Here is a 6,176-nt window from a genome sequence, read left to right as displayed (position 1 = left end):
ATTTCAACAATAAGTTGTTTTATGTACCCGATGGTAGCATCATCCCGAACAATGCGCCATAGTTCTTTTTATGAGTTGGTGAGTCTTTCTTCAAGTCGTGAACTAACAACGTTAACTTGTTCAGTAATTTATACCAACGAGCGATATCCACTTTAGTGCTTGCTATCAAATAAGCACAAATTGCTTTATGTTGCTTATCGCTGCCTTTCTACACCTACGGTCACTTTTTTTCACTTGTTACCGGCTACTTCAGTTAGGCCATGTTATTCTATACATCAGGAAATCAGATAGTCGAATGCCTGATAAGATTTTGAAGGGCATTTCCTACTATTTAAGTTAAATGCAAGTATTGTAGGAAATCGAAGGTAACGAAGCGTTAAATGATACTACTGCCTCGAGAGTGATGTATCCATAAATGGCAGCAAAGTCTGCGGCTGGTGACTCGTGATCGAATACCTCAGAAATCGGATTTTAAACTTCATACTATTGAAACGACTCGTTATCCATAGCAGCATCGTATTTCTACGTGACGGAACTTTTATCTGTAAATATTACATAATTCCTGATCCAGATTTTCTATACATGTTCAATGTGTGTCTACGATATGTTCAATGTACGTTTACATTGTGTACACAAGAGGAAGCATTGGGGCCTACTCCAACAACCGAATGTGTTGGACAGGTGGTTTTGATAACCTCTCCAATCCAAGAAAATGAGCCAGATGTTTCAGTATCATGGTTTCCTTTTTGCTGTAATAGCATGCTTATCCAAACGTCAGCGTTATTTTGATCTTGATAATCAGGCAAAACATGCCTCCATTGTCCCGTACCTACTAGTACCCCGACGGCGTTACATTGCACTACATCGAACCACGGTCCCTTTACAGAACGGACCGTGACCTTAAGCTAAAAAAACAAATTGTGCTTTTCCGATAACATGGTTTTCAAAAATAGGGTAGATAGGTCGCCAGGAATTTTTTTCCAAAATTTTTAAATACGCATTTTTCAGGGTTCAGGGCGGTCAAACACTGGCCACAACATTTTCAGAAAAAATTATCATACATATAAACTTTGAAGGAAAAAAACCATAAAAGACATCCCCATTCAAGCAAAAGTAAAGAACGAATGATTTTACAGGTTTTTTTATTTCTATTTTTTACTTCCGTGTTTACGTGGTTCTAAAAAGTTAAGGGTTGGCAGGTAAATAATAGGGTTGGTCGGGTTATTGGAACAGGACATTTTTTTTTGCTCAGCCTTAATCTGAGAGAGTCCGATGGGACGGACATTCCGAACGTCTGCGCTCAGAGGTGTATGGGAATTCCAGCTACAAAGCTAGTATGAGTCTCCAACTCATGGGAAAATATATGCAGAAAAATTGAAAGCGACTGTATGTGGTATATGAATCCACGTTTGCGGGTCGCGCGCTCAAAACTTACAGTTTTGGAATATGTCGCATGGATGGATAAACTGGTTTAGTTATCGGAAAACAAAATCTCATCGGCGGTATATTCAGTCTACAGTGGTAATCACATCGGACAATACTATTAGACTTGCATTTCCATTAAATTTGCAATAACGACGTTTAATTGTTTGATACTGGTAATAACAGATGTATTTGAAAAGTATTTTAAGTGTCATGCGTTTGAATATCATGGTCTATAACGTACACAATACGTACGAAGAGAATACTGGTTTAAGAGATACTTACTGTAATTCCATTTTTTGATATTCAGGCTCAATTAAAACATTTTGACAAGATGTCCTTCAAATAGACGATGTCTTGTTCCGATGATTCTTTTGTGCATTTCACTGCAAAGTTTTTTAATGAGCTGATGGAAGTTCATGTGATTTTGAGACGGTTTCAAGTTATTTCATCTCTTTCTTGTGAAGTTTTTTCAATCTTGTAATTCTTTTGTTTTGTATTTCATTTTATGCCAATGTCACGTATGTGTACACGGCTACATAAATAAATAATGAAATTGCGTGAGCCTTATTCAACGTATACGACAAAGTTTTGTCTTTGACCCTCTCGGTTCAGGTCCGTGCCTACGTATTAGTGCTTGACCATTAGACATTTGGAGAGATGGCCAAAATGGAGACAACTTGCAAAAGGAATATAGCTGAAAAATACATATCGCTTGTTCGCATGACAGTCTATATTAGTCGGAAAATATCTACGGTGTAAAACCAGGGGAAAATGTCAAATTTTGGAGCGCATTGTGTATCGATCTTTTGACCACTATGAACACCTCAAATGACATTGTTAAGGCCAATTCGGTGTCCCTCGGTTGGATAGAGTGACTATACTTACTGTAAAGTGTCAAGTTATGCGAAGAGCACAGCAGTATTGACCTGTAATTACTTTTGGTAGCACATTTTTTACAACAGTTGGTTCAAAGGCAAATTGCCAATCAATTATTCGGTTAATTTATATTTTCTGACATTTGGTTTATATTGAACATCTTTCCAATTTATTTTGTAAACGCCATGAAATGGAATCTTAATATGACCCTTTTTACCTTGGGCCAGTATACGATGAGTTATAAGTGCAGACACACGCTGATGACGTATACAACGTCCTTCACAATACACAAGTATTCTTGAGTAGCGAAAATGACGTCAGTCTATGTAGATTAGCTTATCCTTTGTACAATACTGTGAACACCATGACCGCAACGCTTAACTCTAAAAAATGTATAGGGATGAATCATGAGATATTTGAAGAGGTGGAAAAAATGGGGAAATTTTGCAAAGGAAAACAATAGTTACAACCAACTTTTCAGCATTACTGGTTTTTGCGAAATTGTGCACATGCTACAAACCGGAGGAAAGTAAGGAATTCTAAAAGCTTAGAGTATGCCTTGCCTACTCTGGAATAATATGTTAAATCACGAAGGCACGGATAAAATGTATGGTTATTCTTACCACTTTTTGAGGTCATGGCCAATGATGATACCTTGAGTGGCCCTTGGAGAAGGGAACATCACCGATTCAAACCATTGAGATACAACACAAAATGTACTCAATTGAAATTGCAAAGCATTTATTTCGTCGTTTTAGTTCATTATAGTACACTAAGGACTATAAAACTGGTGGAAATTGTCCACGGAAAACACTGTTCATTTTGTGTCAGAGTCTAAAGGAAGATAGTCAAGAAGGAAAAACTTCGAATTCATGTTTCAATACTGTGATACCATCGTGACACTTCACAGCAAAGTAAACATGTATATGTTGATCAGTATGTATAAGTTACGACTTGTCGTTTGCTCACGTTCTTCGCCCGGCTTACTTTGGAATGTAGCCAACTCCATCGCCGAATGCCCGTATTCTCTCGCCTGACTACCTTTTTTTGTCTTGTTTTTTTCTCGACTTCTCCAGTTTTTTTTCATAATGTCGCATTTCATACCTCTGTTAACTTATACCATTACAGATCATCTTTTACACAGCAAACTTCACCGTATCATAAATTGTAGGTTGCACCATTTGCACTTAATGCCATACTGTTCATTTGGTTCCATGCCAATATTCCGGATCCGCAGCTGATAGCGCAGCCAACGGCAGAATGAGGACACGGTGAAGGGCCAGACTAATCACTATGATGCCAGAAACTTCATTTGCTGAAGTAAATGCATACCTTTGACATGATTGTAAGGTACAATTTTCTGAGGATATTTATTAAATCGGAAAGCATAGAATATAATTTCGCCTCAAAGAAAACTAGCCGACGCGATCGTATCAAAATCTACGATGAGAATGAAGTGTTCCATCTTTACGGCATGAATTATCTCTCTTCAAAATGATCAGAACATGAATCTTGTGAAACACTGGAACTCTAAAATAATCATTGTTGCTTTGGCTCAGAGACTAAGTTTAGCAGTAATCTTATGGGAGTCGATGAACTCCACAGAAATTGGCGATCCAAACTCAAGAAAACCCAATACCACTGACTAAGCAAAAGTATTATGAAGAAGTACAAGGCTTCAGTCAGCCTTCGTTTCATTACGTGCTCACTAGCGGCTTTAGACGCAACTTGAAGAACTCGACAATTTCAATTCAAACTCTATACACTCCTTCGCCCCTTCTTGTAGACGAACTGTGACTCTACAAGGGGGATATGGATCAGACTCGCCTCTATTCCTTTTGTGTTAGCGATAGTAAAACATTAAGCTTAGATAATTTATATTTCGTTCTTGCATTCAAAAAGTTCGTGTGCCTTCTCATTTTGGTGAAAGGGACCTCGTACACTGCCAGGCTTCTTTATTGAACATCAGGCGCTTTAGGTAAAATTTTTTTGTTTGCCGTCCGCGTGCTAGTAGGTTTTCAGAGAAAATTAAGAAAACAAACACAATAATAACACTATTACAAATAAAAATATTATTTTTCCCAAAGGAAACCAAAATACACTTGTGTGTTTTGTCTGTGTTTGTTTTTTTTTCCTCTGGCTGGCTGGTAGGTTTTCCAAAAATCCAAGGACGGCAAATAAAGAATTTAAAATGGTTTTACTGAGAAAACATCTCTCGCTTTTATCATAAGATCACATTTGATTGTTTTTTTTCCTTGTCTTATTCTTTAGGCCTAGGTAAGAAATATTAGCAAAGCGTACGGTCCATATCGTCAGGATGGAATTCTAGATAGCTAAGCTACGAAGTCCCACCTATGAGATGTAAAACACAGATAGTTGATGACAAAATCTAGTTGTCAAGACGCAATTTTGACGATTTTTCCCGTCATACATGCCGTTTCAACATGGCGGCCTAAGATAACGTCGATGCGAAGGCAGCAGTCGTGGTAAGTTTTTACCGTTATTTTTAGTTTTGAAGTGAGAAATCGTAAAAAAATGTATCGCCTTCCGGGTCAAATATCATGGAAATGCCCTCGTGAAGTATTTTTGTCGAACGTTTGGTATTTTTAGAGAAGATAGATGTTAATTGCGGACTGCTGTGGGTCTACCAGCAGATCTGTGCGATTTTGCAAATACTAATAGGAAATAGAGCAAACTTTGCATGAGTACCATTTAATAAGCTAGACCCTGCACATACGGTAATCTCAAAGATCAGATGGTAGAAGTCGCATGTTGTATACGACCAAGTCAACGAGTTGAGATCTTAAATTGCACTGCACTGCACCATACCGTGTACCATACTTGTACTGATACGCACGTGGTTTTCTATGGATATCGCACAGATCAGCTTAGCAGACCCACAGCAGTCCGCAATTAACATCTATCTTATCTAAAAATACCAAACGTTCGACAAAAATACTTCACGAGGGCATTTTCCATGATATTTGACCCGGAAGGCGATACATTTTTTCACGATTTCTCACTTCAAAACTAAAAATAACGGTAAAAACTTACCACGACTGCTGCCTTCGCATCGACGTTATCCTAGGCCGCCATGTTGAAACGGCATGTATGACGGGAAAAATCGTCAAAATTGCGTCTTGACAATCTAGATTTTGTCATCAACTATCTGTGTTTTACATCTCATAGGTGGGACTTCGTAGCTTAGCTATCTAGAATTCCATCCTGACGATATGGACCGTACGCTTTGCTAATATTTCTTACCTAGGCCTGTTCTTTGATATTCCATTTGAATGCAACAAAATATGAGCCTAATATATATGTATCATATAGTTTGTGTTTGGTTATTCAAGTTGAATAGTTATACTGCCAACGAAACAGTTAATAGAATAGAATAAATAGAATAGAATATTATCTTTCTTGAACTTATGCAAATCTGGCATATAAGCAAATACAATAGAGATATTTCATGAAAATTCTAGAAAATGCAATAGGAGACTTTGAAGTATGAACTTCAGGCTAAAATGTATACTATTATGTATCTTTATCTTTTTCTTTTTTAAAGCAGCAGTGAATAACTTTGTTTGAAATGCCGTAAAAATTAATTTCAAGCCCTGGACTGGCATGAGTAGGTTTGTTAAACTTCAGGGATGTAGATGTGACCCTGATAATCAACAACAACAGACCGTTTGACTTGTCTTCCCGTGGAATGAAACCTTGTCATTGGAACCGCATTTAGACTCTGTAAGCCAACGGCTGTCATTTAGATAAGCCCATTTTATAGAAGTAAAGGTGTCTCTAAATTGAAAAAAAAACAATTAATACATGAATCATGAAACATTTAAATAAATGAATGAATATGTGTTTAAAGTTAC

The sequence above is a fragment of the Ptychodera flava genome, chromosome 4, assembly GCF_041260155.1.
Source record: "Ptychodera flava strain L36383 chromosome 4, AS_Pfla_20210202, whole genome shotgun sequence".
In the NCBI taxonomy this organism is placed as follows: domain Eukaryota; kingdom Metazoa; phylum Hemichordata; class Enteropneusta; family Ptychoderidae; genus Ptychodera; species Ptychodera flava.
This window is presented reverse-complemented; position numbering follows the sequence as displayed.